General features: G+C 39.0%; 2 long non-coding RNA genes across 2 annotated transcripts in view; one reads left to right on the top strand and one right to left on the bottom strand.

Moving 5' to 3' along the window:
- Positions 1 to 308: 308 nt before the first annotated feature.
- Positions 309 to 14,517, bottom strand: part of LOC123970087 — an 18,137-nt gene continuing 3,928 nt past the window's right edge. Inside the window, exons 2-3 of the long non-coding RNA XR_006824870.1 lie at positions 1,287 to 1,541; positions 309 to 343 (exon numbers count right to left, since the gene is read on the bottom strand). This is a non-coding gene — a long non-coding RNA (uncharacterized LOC123970087). The remainder of the gene's footprint in view (positions 344 to 1,286; positions 1,542 to 14,517) is intronic.
- LOC123970102 lies at positions 1,308 to 1,745 on the top strand. Its single transcript, XR_006824874.1, has 2 exons — positions 1,308 to 1,550; positions 1,646 to 1,745. It is a non-coding gene; the product is annotated as an uncharacterized LOC123970102 (long non-coding RNA).

Genomic DNA, 14,517 nt, shown 5'->3' with positions numbered 1-14,517 from the left:
CTGTGCTGGACCTCATTAGCAGAATTTGTTCATCACTTTGCCAGGAGATCGTCTTCTGTTAATCAGCCAGGTAAAAACGTACCTGCCACAACAATCAGATGTAAGGTGGAGTTATGACGTCCTCTTCTGTTCTGGGCTTCACAGTAATAATTCCCACTGTGTTCAGCTCTGAAGTCAGTGATGGTGAAGTTCTGTCCTGATGCTTTTGGTGAGTCTTCATTCTCCTTGTACCAGGTATAATTAGCTGCTGGGTTAGCATCACTGCTGCAGGTCAGAGTCACTGAACTGCCCTCCACTATCTCAGCAGAGGGACTCACTGACACAGAGGGAAGCTTTGGAGCATCTGGGGACAAAAGAGAGAAAATTTATCAATATTTGTTTACAGGCCTCTTTGTCTGCCACGAGCTAGGAGGAGCAATACAATTATTTGGATTCATGATGCTGATGTCCCAGTAGTTACTTTGTTATCCACCTGTTTTATAAATAGTAAGGCCATTATCACCTTAGAGCGACCGAGCTAGCTAACAAGCTACAACAACCAATAGACCTGTACATAAAAGTTGGCCACAGGTGTCCTCTTCATGACCCTTTCCTTTAAAGAAACGTGGTGTCCTACCACAGAATCTGAATCCCAAAAATGTATTTCTTCACTTTGTTGCCAGAACCTCACATTTTGGCAAGTGCATTGCAACTTACATGCCTTAACTTAAAGGGGAGCCGCATGCAATGTCCATTTGGTTTGCAAAGCAGTAGTGACATCAAATCTTTCAACACAGTATCAGGCATGTTGAGAAACAGGTGATTGACGTCCTGTGGTTTTCTACACACAATTAGTAAGATATTAGTCTCATGTTTTTGAAGTCTTACTGTGAAATGATTTGAAGAGCTGTATAGTGGTCACCTTCAGGATGAATCCTAAATCAAATCAGTCAAGCAATAATCCAAAGAATAAAATATAATCATAATAAAATAAAAATATGTCCTCTAAAGAATCACATTGTGTCGAGGAGATTATTATAGGGAGTTTTCCATTATTATGTTTCTATACAATTTCAGAAAGACCGTTTGTTACACACAGACCTGAAACCTAAATTCAGTTTAAAAGAGGATGAGAAGTACTGATGATTGGATGTAACTGAGGCCTGCTCCAACTCCACCTGCTGTTTCTGTGTTCAGCCTCTCTTCCACATAGACAGCACTGTGCCTGGATTGTTGCTGAAATCTTCTCCCGCAAAGACGTGACATATTTAAGCTGTTTATATATTTTTTAATGTTGTTCCACTCACATTTCACATTAATGATGTATTTAGTTGTCTTCCTCCCCAGCTTGTTCTCAGCTGCACAGTAATACTCTCCAGAGTCAGAGGACTGGATGGAGCTGAAGACAAGCTGTGGTTCTTCACTGAGCAGAGTTTGGTTCTCCTTGTACCAGGTGTATTTAGCTGCTGGGTTAGCATCACTGCTGCAGGTCAGAGTCACTGAACTGCCCTCCACTATCTCAGCAGAGGGACTCACTGACACAGAGGGAAGCTTTGGAGCATCTGGAGAAGGTATAAACATGAATTACTGAAATGCTAGACTATGTTATAGACGATTGACTATTTTCATTAAATTTCTCTGTTTGTGTCTTTTTGATTCTCTCTAGTATTTGACAAAGTGGATGTCCATAGTGCTGATTCTGGATCTGTCCCAGGTCTGAATCCTGTTTGTTGAAACTGACAGCCAATAACAAGCCTTTAATCATTTGGTATTTTCAAAAACACAATTTGTCAGTGGTCGTAGCAGCACTCATGTGTTTCAGATTTACCACTACTAAAGACCGTCTGTCTGTCGAGTCTGTTGGCAACAAATCTTCAGAGACTGGTAACTCCATTTTAAAGTTTTACCATGAAAAATTTAAAGTTACAGACTAACAATAAGCATCCTGTCTTAATGAAAAATGTTATATGTCTAATATTCCTGAATCACTGAAATTTGACACAAGAGTTATGAGTTATATCACAACATGAAGGCACGTGCACACATAAACATTAAAAGGGGCTTGAGCAGCTGCCAGAAAGTTTCCTGACTTAAGCAGTAACTTCATTATTTTGATCGTAGACTCCTCATCTAATAACTATCCATTCTATTAGTTTGTTGTATGCTGATAGATCTTTACATGATACAGACAGCCCTCCCTCAAATGTGAAACTAAGTCTATGACACCATCAGTTAGTGTGTGTGTGTGTGTGTGTGTGTGTGTGTGTGTGTGTGTGTGTGTGTGTGTGTGTGCGCGTACGTGAATACTAAAGAAGACCATGGCCTCTGTTTGAACTGATTATTTTCTAGAAACAATTGCGTGAGTGTGAGGAATTTAAAAAACTTGGTAAGAAAGTCAGAGTTGTGTTAATATATTTAATGTTTGGTTTAAAAAATTATGAGAAGTTCCCTTTTTTAACTTGAGGCCCCGCCCACCAAAATGTCTGTGCATGTCCCTGACAACATGTATCTGAATACTGATTTCTACTGGTGGTATTTTTTAAATTTCTATAAATAATGCTGCTGTGTTTATATTATCATCTAGAAGATTCCAAGAAGACTTGTGTCTGAAATTTTAATTTGTATTTTAACACCGCTGAAACAGTCCATTAAAACTGCTGTGACAAAGCAGCTCTGCCTCAGTATAATTCTTGTAGACTGTTGATCTGATCACCTGAACCTGGAGATCTGGGAAGAAAAAACAGAAATATTTGTTCTTTATGTGGAATTGAATCACACACAGAGATATAAACAATAGAACATTATGACAATCATGTAATCAATTAATCACACAAACAATTATTTCCCATCAGGATGAATATTCAGCACATTCACTTGTCATCAGATAGTTTAAATGTGCTGTTACAGTTTGTGTTCATCAGTACCTGTGACATATGAATATTGTGGAGTGAACTCACACACTGATGGAGAAGGAAAATGTCTGCAGGATAAAAGTAGTCTAAATAAGAAGGTGCTTCTTCCTCAATTTTCTGTCCATTCTTGATCCAGACGTAGGAAAGATGATCAGGTAGATGACAGCTGCTGTGACACTTCAGCTCTGACTTAGTGGAATAGAATGATCTGCTCACCTGCACTTGGAGACCTGGATCTGTGAAGGAACAGGGATGTTATTTTAGACAAAACTGTCAACATCCACATTCAAAAATATACACACAACACATTTAAATTATCGGTAAATAGATGCTGAAAATATAACATATGAATGAAAATGTTACCTCTGACAGACAAAGTGACTCCAGGTGAACCAGTAAATCTTCCACCTGGCTGGTTTGTTATGAACCTGAACTTGTACTCAGCTGAGTCGCTCTCTCTCAGGTCTGTGATTCTCAGAGTGCAGATGTTGTTAGAACAACTGTACTGCAGACGACTTGCGTATCTTGAGTCTGTTCTCAGATCCACATGTTTTTTATCTTGCAGTTTAGTAAACCATAATGTTTCCTCAACTTTAGTATCACGGCCATTTCTTCTGGATGGGTATGTGTAGGTGCATCTTATTTCCACTGTTGATCCTTTTAAGGCACAGATCTGAGTAGAGGTGTAAGTCACTCCCCAGCCATTCTGACCCTGTATCACTGTAACACAGAGCACATCAGAAACTACAATCAGACTCAACAACATCAGGAGACAGACTTGAATGTGAAGAGGTGGTTGCAGAAAAGTAACCAAAAAACAGTTTAACAGAGCTTAAGCTTAAGTCACTCTGTGTTGGGGACTTTGTAATGTTTGTTTTACAAATGGGTACAACGGTACATAAATGAAGTTGTATCTGGTTTATGCCAAAATAAACAGAGCTATGGAGGAATATTCAAATAAATAAATAAATTCAAATTTTAAAAAATTATTATTAATTATAACGTTGTGGTTGGAGGATTTCGGAGATCCTGGGGGAAACCCACGCAAACGTAGGGAGAACATGCAAAAAGGTCACAGAAAGGCCTGGGATGACCGAGGTCTTAAACCAGGTAGTTCTTGTTTCAGGCCACAGTGCTGTCCATTGAGAGAAGAGAGAAATGGAGTTTGGGGGGGATGAATGTGATAACTGAGACAAACGGGATTGAAGTATGTGCAGGTAACTGGATTAGAGAGGCACGGGTGGTTGGATTAGTGAGAGAGAAAGGAGTGGTATAAAAACCATTCCATTAACTAAAGACCCCACCAGTTGTGAGGTCTAAGAAGTAGTTTATTATATAAAGAAGGATCGGATGGAGGGGTCAAGGGGGAGGGATGAAGGGGATGAGAAGGTAGGGATGGAGAGGGTTGGTTTGGGTTGTGGCCGGAGTAGCTAGAAACCCAGCATGTCTGTAGAGGCATATATTGCTTTATGATTCCTGAAAAATTGTGTTGCTGGACTAAGCGAGAATGAGCTCTGGCTCACGTGGCTGTGCAATGTTGGTGGGAGGCAGCCTGCAGCCTCGGATGCAAAAAGGACATTATATGTGAAATAACTTGTGACGCTGAACTACAGAGCCAAATCCAAGATGATGGAGAGGTAGTCGTACAACTCAGCCCTGCGGTTGGGGAAAACTGAACAGATGGTAAGATGCTGAGCCAATTCTACGGCTGTGAGTTCCCTAGAACGTGAAGGGGAGGGATGTCTAAGCTGAGTCGTGCCATGGGGGTGTTAAGAGCTCCCTGGGGTGGTGGTGGTGTAAAGGATGGCTGGGACAGGAGTGCAAGGTCAATTTAAGTACCTGAGAGGATTTGTTGTCTAAGAGAAGGCGAAATGGGAGCACACGGCTGAAAGTGGGTGGGCAGCGGAAGCCAAGGTGAAATTGCTAGTGGTCATGGGATTGCTGATGGGTGGAGCGGGATGGGTGGGGGTTCAATAGGAACAGAAAATGCAGTGGGAGGAATAGGGGTGTCCGGGTTGGAGGGGGAGGGGAACACAAGAAAGAACAGGAGGAAATGGAGTGGGTCCAGGACACGGAACTGTTGTTGTTGTGGCGTAATGGATAGCAGTGCTAGTGGTGGTTGCTGCGAGAGAGAGAGAAGGGGCTGCTTGAGTGGGGGGAGCCGAAGGAGCTATGTTAACTACAGCTGTAGGAAGGGAAGAATATAGGATGCCGAGATGAAGGTATGTATGTGCAGGGGTAGGGTGTGCAGCCTTCTGAGACATGGATGAGAGAAAAAGGGAAAACAAACGGAAACAATCAGACCCAGAGGGAGCAGGCAAAGGGGGAGCTACGAACTGGCCCTTTGTGAAGGCTAAAGCTTTTTGCGTACTGCGGTGGTCTGCGTTGTGAAGTCATCAGCCTGTTGCATCCTCGTGGCGCGTGGTCGGGAATGCGGAAGCGAGCAGCCGGCTGGAGTGGTGTTTAGGTGGAGGTGGCTGTTTAACGCTGGAAAAGCCTGGCTTTGTTGGCGGTCTGGTGGGATGGGATTTGCGTTTCCTTGAGTGCATGCTGAAGGTCGGGTGACCATCTAGTTGGAGATGGTTGTGGTTTTGGAAGGAGCCAGAATCAGGGGCTGCAGGTTGGCCAGTGTGAGGCTGCGGACTGAGAATCGAGGGACCAAGCGGAAATCGGTGATGGCAGCAACGACTTCTGTGTATGTTTGGTGGAGTCAGGGTGGAGCTGCGTGATGAAAAATAAGGGACAATGCTGTGCTGAGGAACTTGGATAACGGAGCGAGGTTGCTGTGGATGAGTGGCTGGCCATGTGGGAGTGGACGGAGAAGGTTAGGAGACAACAGAGTGATAATGGTGCGGATCATAGTCTGAGGGGCTGATAACTTTTAAAGATGTGGATGAAATGAGTGAAGCATTGGCAGTTGGAATAGTGAGAGAGAGAGGTGTAGTCTTGTTCCTGAACTTTAGTTATAACTTAATTTACTGAACAGAATGGGGGGAAAAAAAATTGAAGATTTAAATATTTGAAAGGGGTAATTCATTCAAAAAATTGTCTGCTTTGATCAGTAGCTTTCCTTTCGGTGGTCAGGCTGCAGTTGAGTGTGAATGGAAACACTGAAAAATCGTACTGTATGTATAGTGTGATATGTAGAAAAAACAGACACATCGTCTGAGCAAATTAATTTTGGCTTATTTCCATGACTGTTTTAAAGGTGAAAGATGAAATTATAGCTGTGTTAAGGAATGAAGTAAAGGTAAATTTTGTCATATCATTTTTTAAAACATTGTCTAATAATAGCTTTAAAAAGACGAAATACACAATTCTGATTGTATATAATCAATACCTTGTATACTTCAGTTTGAAATGTTTAAATTGTTAAGATTGGTCTTCTTGGTCATCTTGTAAATGTAATTTTCAATTTAAATAAAGCAAAGTGAATGTCATGTATTGTAGCCAGTCTAATACTGTGCTAATGGGTTTTTTTTTTCTCCAAACCTTTATTCAAAATTAGGATATACAGCAGGAAAACAACATCTTCTGTACATCAGTAAAGTCCATATCACAAATAGACCAGGGAGGTCAAGGGTTATGGAAAGGAAAGTATAATTTTAACAAAAGCAAAAGAACAATTTAAATAAATATCTTGTAAAGCTTACAGAGGTCATATGATTTAACAGCTTTTTTGTTTTTACACTCAGATATTGAAAGAACATAGTGCTTAATGTTAGCTCCAAAAAGCTTGGTTTCTTTTTTAAGAATTTTGACTTGTGCAAATAAAATTAAAAGTACATTTATTTAAATTATTTTAATTTATTAAGTACATTATTCATATTCTGAATATAATTTTTTGTCATGTTTAGTGAATCCAAACAATACATTTTCCCACCGCAATGCAAAGTGAGGGTAAATATGGACAACAATAAATTGAGAAACTTTACTCCAAAGTTTCTTGGTATGTGGGCAAGACCAAAATAAATGCACCAGTGTTTCATTGATTTCTTCCCAGAAAGTACAGCTGACCAAGTCCTTTTTCAGTTTTTGCAGGTAACAGTTAGTGGGATAAAACCTGTGAAGCCAAACTTTTTCCCAACAAATCTCTCCAACTAATGAAGACACAATATGACACAGCAGCGGGTGTACTCCTAATGTCCTGTTGAAAAAGTTGACGAATGGCCTTATTCTTACTTTTAGGTAGCAGTGAAAAACAGATATTCCCAACAGTTGTTTTCTTCACATCCACCAGTGTTGGGGGATCATCAGATCCATTAAAATCTTTGAAAAGTGAGATGACAGCTGAAGGTATCGCATCAAAGACGATGGAGAAGTCCTTTGGTGAAACAGGGATACCATAGTGATGAATAAATTCAATGTAGTTGTAAAGTTGACCACGTTGGTTAAATAATTGATTTACAAGCAAAATGTTTTTGTCATACCACTGTTGAAAAAAAATAGATTTGTTTTATACAAAATATATCTGTTGTTCCAGATATAAAACCTATGGGGAGTGAAGTTGTGCTTGTAAATTAGGGACCAAGCCAGTAGCATTTGTTTGTGAAACGAAGAAAGTTTCAGAGGAATTTTTTCATTATTATAAGTGAAGAACTGGAGACCACCAAGTGAAGAAAAGACATAATGGGGAATAAAATTCCACATACTGGTTGGGCAATTTAAATACCACTTAATCCAATTAATCTTGAAAGTGAAATTTAAGGTAGTAAAGTCGAGAAAGCTAAGGCCACCTTTACTGTACTCATTCATTCAAACAGACTTTTTCAGATAATGATTGCGATTTTTCCATACAAAATCATAAAGGATTTTATCTATGGTTTTGCACATTTGTTGATCTAGATAGATAGATAGATAGATAGATAGATAGATAGAGCAGCGTATGTTACTCTTGATATTCCTTCGGCCGTTGAGAGTAAAATCCTGCCTTTCAAAGACAGATCACGTAATAGCCACAGGTTAAATTTCTTCTTCATTTTTTCAACAATGGGAGTGAGGTTATTCTTGCATCTTTGGTGTTCATTTTTATCAATTACAATACCTAAGTAAGTAATAGAGCTTTTCACAGGAATATTAGCAATTAACTCAACATCACAATCTTTAAGAGCCAGTAGTTCACATTTTTTAAGGTTTAGAAGAAATGTCGAAATCACTACATGAACTGGATGCACGGATGACGCTGAGGATGAGCGCGATTGAAGGACACTGATCCAGATAAATGTTAACGAATCAACCTAAATTGGATTAAAAATTATTGTCTCATTTTTAAGTTTAATTGAACCATTTGCATTACTATACAGAGTCTTGATTGCATCACAAAAGAAATCCCCAAAGCCAAACTTCTTGAGTGAATGATAAAGAAAATTATGTTCGACTGTATCAAAAGCCTTGAGAAGAAAAACAAAAAGCTGTCGTCTGAAATTAAATGTGAAGTCAACTAAATCTGACTAATCTAATGTTGTTGGAGATATGCCTATTGGGGAGAAAGCCTGATTGGGTTTCATCAATTATAGAATCTAATACTTTTTTTATTCTTCTAGCAAAGATCAAGGCCAACATTTTGTAATCATTATTCAGTAGGATAATTGGACGCCAATTATCAATATAAAGTAAGTCCTTGTGTGGTTTAGGGATTAAAAGTTTTGGCTTTCATACTTTCATTAAATACCTGCAGTAAGAAGGGCACCATCTGCTGGGAAAACAATTTATAAAATTCAGACGATCTGTCCCAGGGGACTTGTCGTCTTTTACAGTTCTAAACATTGACTGCCAGGGATAAGGGGAGGTCACAAAAATCCCTCTCTGAGTTGTCGAGTTTAGGGGTATTTTGTAGAGAATTGAGGAACATTGAAGCATAATCGTCAGAATATTCCGAGGTATATAATTTTTTATAAGAGGAGGAACAAAAATGAGATATTAAATGCTGATCATCACTTATAGAGTTGCCAATTTTTAACTCATTAATGGTATTCAACTTTGCATGATACTTTTCCAGTTTGAAGAAGTATGAAGAATTCTGTTCCCCTTCTTCTAATCACTGTTTACGAGACCTTATAAAAGCTCCTTCTGCCTTATTTTTTATATATTTTATCCAGGCTCTCTTGTAGATTAATTTCTATTTTCTCCTCCTCTGTTAAGACGTCTGGTGATATTTGAGACATTAACGAAATGCCTGTGATAACTCTTTGTTCCTCTAATTTTCTCATTTTAGCAAGATTTCTACCAAGCTTCGTTAGGTATTTTGCTGATTCATATTTAAATAACTCCCAATTAACACTAAACAAATTTTCCACCACAGCTTTGTTAAAAAAATATTTAATCAGCTGTGGGATTTTCTGTTTAACCTCCTCCACTTTAAGAAGAGAATTATTTAGTTTCCAGTAACTGGCTTTATAAGCATTATCTGAAAATAATTTAATAGAAATGAATACTGCTTTATGATCGCTTAAGGGACAGGGAAGAATGTTAACTGAGATAACCGGCTCTTTAATACTTTTTGATACTAACCAGAAGTCTATTCGAGAAAGAAACTATATCGGGAATTTAGTTCTCCATACGTCAGTTAAATCAAAGCTTAAAATAAGCATTTCTATTGTTATCTTTTGTAGGTGGCCATCTGTCAATCTCAGAATTTAGAGTAACATTAAAGTCTCCTCCAAGTATAATGTGAGAGTTTGGAAATTTTGTTAGCCAATGCTTTAGTCTATTTTCTATTTTAACAAATAATTGGATATTTTCTAAATTAGAATTGTACCCATAGATGTTGAAAATGATTTAAACAATCTTGTTGTAACCAACCACTTGGCAGATCAAATGACCTTTTGGATCTGTATCTGTGTGTAAAATGTTAAGACACCAGCTGATCTTTCTGAGCAGTGAGAAAACCATAAATTGTTCCCCCACTGGGATCTCCAAAAATTCTCCTCCTTTGAGTTTGAGTGAGATTCCTGACAAAATGAAAAATCTGTGTTCAGCTGTTTAACAAATGAAAATAAAGCTTTACGTTTAGTTATATTTCTTAACCCCCTGGCATTTAAAGAAACTATAGACAATGAAATTTTCAAGAATAAAAAGGCTTATGAAGTATTAGGGAACAAGCAAACAAACAATGTTATACTGAGCACCAATTGCACCTTAAAATAAAAATAGTGTTACATGGTGGAAACTTAAGACCATATTTGTTGTGTCCCAACTTCTTTATCAAAAGACAAAAAAAGTGTATTTTAAATTGTTGGTCAGTAGTTAAGTATGATTTTTCCAAGGACTATATTGAGCTACATCCCACATAAACGTTCTTCAATAATCAAAACTAATATAGGACCAGGCTTCAGAACGACATAGTAAAAAGAGCCAAGAGCCTGGAAATTCACTTGGGTCATATATGAAAAATAAACATGTTTTATCCAAAAAAACAAAACCATGAGGGTCTGAAAGGTCGTCTCATGTTCATTAATCCAGGGATTTCGGATCATAGTCGTTGCAATATCACCAATTTATTGTCCTCCACACAGACGAAAGGTGCACAAAGTCCACAAGCACGAAGATTCAAAAAATAACACGGCAACAGCATTCAAACAAACTCCGCCATAGCAGTCAAAAACTTGTTTGCCCTTCCGGGGTCAACACCTGACAACTACCTGTTGCCCCCTCGCTTATATAGTTGAGCCTAGAGCACCACCTAGTGACCAAACAAAAATTGAACAAACATTTGGCTCCTACATCATGTGTTGCAGGGATCGCATCACATTGCAAATCATCGCACGTCGAATGTTATTTCCTAAAAAACACCTTCCTCTGATTCTGAGTGTGATAATATAATAGAAATGTAGATGTACAGTACCTTGTACAGAGAGAAGGAAGACCACAAATCCACTCGCTGCTGCTGTTAAACTCATAGCTGCTCCTCACATCTGTTAAATCAGCAGGTAGATCAGATACATGAGAAATCCTGTATGTCAGTTAGTCACAATAAACATTTCTAATGAAAATGGGACAATGTTGTCTTTGAAGACAGTTTGTCTCTGTGCTTGGTACACTTGTGTTAAAACAGACATTGAGGTGTTAAAAGCCGCCCTGACTTTCTTCCTCATTACATTATTAACATGCATAAACAGATGAATGTCTGTAAATCTCAAGTCCTCAAGTTGAAATGACTGAAGTTATTAGTCTTGTTCTTATAATCTTTATTATTCTTACAGTTGTTTTGCAAATCGTGCGGTAACTTTTTAAAAATATAGTGTATTGACGTTATACTGCACTGGTCCAACTCCATCTTTCACAGCAGTAACAGAGCAGAATGTGTTACTGTAGAGCTTAATAAGAAATGCATGTTGCTTACATCTCATTGACATAAAGCATTCCCTAGCCCCTTATCCTTACCTTAACCGTCACAACTCCATGCCTGCCCTTAACCAATTCTAACCTGAGCCCGAAAACCAAATCTTGAACCCTCAAATAGTTCTTCAAACCTCTGTGGCCCCACATTTTGGTCCCTACAAAGCTGGTTTGGACCCCACAAGTAAGGTGAATCCTAGCGGCTAGCCAGGCACGCCCTCAAAAACAATGTTGGAGAAACACACTGAGCTGCAGCACACAAAACGTCCACTCGCTGCCTCCCCCCACAGCCATCCTCGCTACCAAACATTAGGCAGTCAATGCAAATAAAGATGTTACTGTGATGTAGAGACAGTGCACATAGTTAAAATGTTATATGAAAGATCAATTTGTTACAAATTCAAAACTTACTACTGAAACTCTTGCTCCAGTCTATGTTGCAAAGCTGGTTTGGGAACAGCTGAACCGAAAGCTTTGTTACCAGCCCTACTCTGCTTCTGATTGGCTAGGAGTCCTTAAATAGGTACTGCGCAAGCGCAACTCCAAACAAGGATCAAATTTAAGTGTGATGCTTCACTCAGTAGCTAAAATGGCTGAAGTTAACACAGGGTAAACCAATTCTGGTTCATCCCCTCTCTCTCAGGTCTGTGATTCTTAGAGTGCAGTCGTTTTTATCACAGTGAGAGTCCACATGACCTGCATACTCTGAGTCAGCTCTTGATAATGCTTTTTCAAGTGATTTTAGGGCACAGGTCTCAGTATAAGCCTCTCCCGAGTTATTCTGACCCTGCACCACTGTAACACAGAGAATATCAGGAAGCACAATTAATTCTTCTTGTTTGAAAAGATGTATCCCTGCTCTCTACAGATCTGCTCCCTCACACACCTACATTAGAATACTGTTTGTGGATTTCAGCTCACAACACAATCGGGAGACCCCAGACAGTTAGGACCGGCGGACACACCTGAGCCCCCCAGGGCTGTGTGCTCTACCTCCTTGTTTTCACACTGAATGCATCCCCTGACATGGAGAGAAATCTATTGTGAAGGCCTATTTTCCGTGCCAAGTTCTTGTCAGTTTTTAGCAAAAGAAAGCTTCATGACCTGAAACATCATGTAACAGGCCCCGGACGTGAGGTCTGTTTGCAGATTATGATTTTCTGTAGAACAGGAAAATTATGAGACAGGCGACAGGTAGTGTGCTTCTCTTCCTCGCTTCTGTCGTACTGAAGACGAGGGTCTAAACACCTAGAAATTACAGACTTTTCAAAATAAAATCACATAATATGACCACACATTTCTGTGTGTCACAATCACAAACTGGCATGGGATGTGCACGAACCAGGAACAGAGGACTCAAGCAGGTGATAAAAACTGCCCAGAATATAATCTCCTGAGCATCAGTGATATCAGTGAGGTGAAGTGGCTATGTAGAGCCCAAAGGATAAAGGACACGACCCACCCAGCCACAGCCTGTTCACCCTGCTGCAATTTGGGAAGAGATATAAAAGTTTCAGCTGCCGCACCACCAGACTGCAGAGCAGATTTCCCCCAAAGCTATCAGACTTTTAAACTAAAATTCATCCTTAGCACTGCTCCACTGAATATAGTTTATTTACCATTCTATGATTGCTTTTGTATTACTGTATATTGTTAGCTGAAGGGAGTCAGAAACTTAATTTCACTGTAAAACAATTTCAACAATTAAACCTACCATCTACCTTCTACAGTTAATCTCTATGTGCATGTCATGCACAGTGCAGTGAAGGAAAAGGACTGCTTTCAACCTGTGAATCAAGAGGCAGCTGAAATGAACAGGGTAAAATGACTGATTCTTAGGAGGGAAACATAAAAAAGTATATTTTTATTTATTTATTCTCTGTTCACTCTGTGGACAGGTAACTGGTGAATGAGAGTGGAAGAAAAATGCAGAGAATTCCACAATACTGAGGTGTGAAAAACGCTCATGCCAACAGTTTTCATTTTACAGTATTAAGATATGGCACAGACATGTTGAATGGTTTGGTTTGCTTGGGTTGTGCAGTTGTATAAATTGTATACTGTGTACAGTTCTGTCAAAATTCATCCCTAGACCTTTGTTATGTGAGCAAAAACATGTGAAATACAAATATATACCTAAAATGAAATTATAAAATAAGAGACAAAGAACTTTAAAATCCATTTCTGGAAATTTGTCTTTGGCTTCACCAGGTTCCATAGACCATGTATTTATTAAATATATCAAAAGAGCATAACACAAGACACACACCACACACATTATAAAAAAAATAACACAATAAAAGCAACCAGTAAACCAGTTATCAAAGTACAGGTTGAAATACTTCACTTAAGGATACATACAAGGATAATATTTTTAAAAATATGTTTTGCTGCCTGTGGTACCCTGTAATACCTTCTAAAGGGGAGCTTGTCAAATTTAACAAAGAGGAGATGTGAAGGCTCCCTCACAATTTTCTGGGCTTTCTGCCTGAAGTGCAGCACATACAGGTGCTGGTCATATAATTAGAATATCACCAAAAAGTTGATTTATTTCAGTAATTCCATTCAAAAAGTGAAACTTGTATAATGTATACATTCATTCCACACAGACTGATATATTTCAAGTGTTCATTCCTTTTTAATTTTGATGATTATAACTGACAACTAATGAAAACCCCAAAATCAGTATCTCAGAAAATTAGAATATTGTGAAAAGGTTCAATATTGAAGACACCTGGTGCCACAGTCTAATCAGCTAATTAACTCAAAACACCTGCAAAGGCCTTTAAATGGTCTCTCTGTCTAGTTCTGTAGGCTACACAATCATGGGGAAGACTGCTGACTTGACAGCTGTCCAAAAGACGACCATTGACACCTTGCACAAGGAGGGCAAGACACAAAAGGTCATTGCTAAAGAGGCTGGCAGTTCACAGAGCTCTGTGTCCAAGCACATTAATAGAGAGGTGAAGGGAAGGAAAAGATGTGGTAGAAAAAAAGTGTACAATCAATAGGGATAACCGCACCCTGGAGAGGATTGTGAAACAAAACCCATTCAAAAATGTGTGGGAGATTCACAAAGAGTGGACTGCAGCTGGAGTCAGTGCTTCAAGAACCACCACGCACAGACGTATGCAAGACATGGGTTTCAGCTGTCGCATTCCTTGTGTCAAGCCACTCTTGAACAAGACACAGCGCCAGAAGCGTCTCGCCTGGGCTAAAGACAAAAAGGACTGGACTGCTGCTGAATGGTCCAAAGTTATGTTCTCTGATGAAAGTAAATTTTGCATTT

This window comes from Micropterus dolomieu, linkage group LG01 (genome assembly GCF_021292245.1).
Source record: "Micropterus dolomieu isolate WLL.071019.BEF.003 ecotype Adirondacks linkage group LG01, ASM2129224v1, whole genome shotgun sequence".
NCBI classification, from domain to species: domain Eukaryota; kingdom Metazoa; phylum Chordata; class Actinopteri; order Centrarchiformes; family Centrarchidae; genus Micropterus; species Micropterus dolomieu.
The sequence above is the reverse complement of the archived record's forward strand: the minus strand, read 5'-3'. Positions and strand labels throughout refer to the sequence as shown.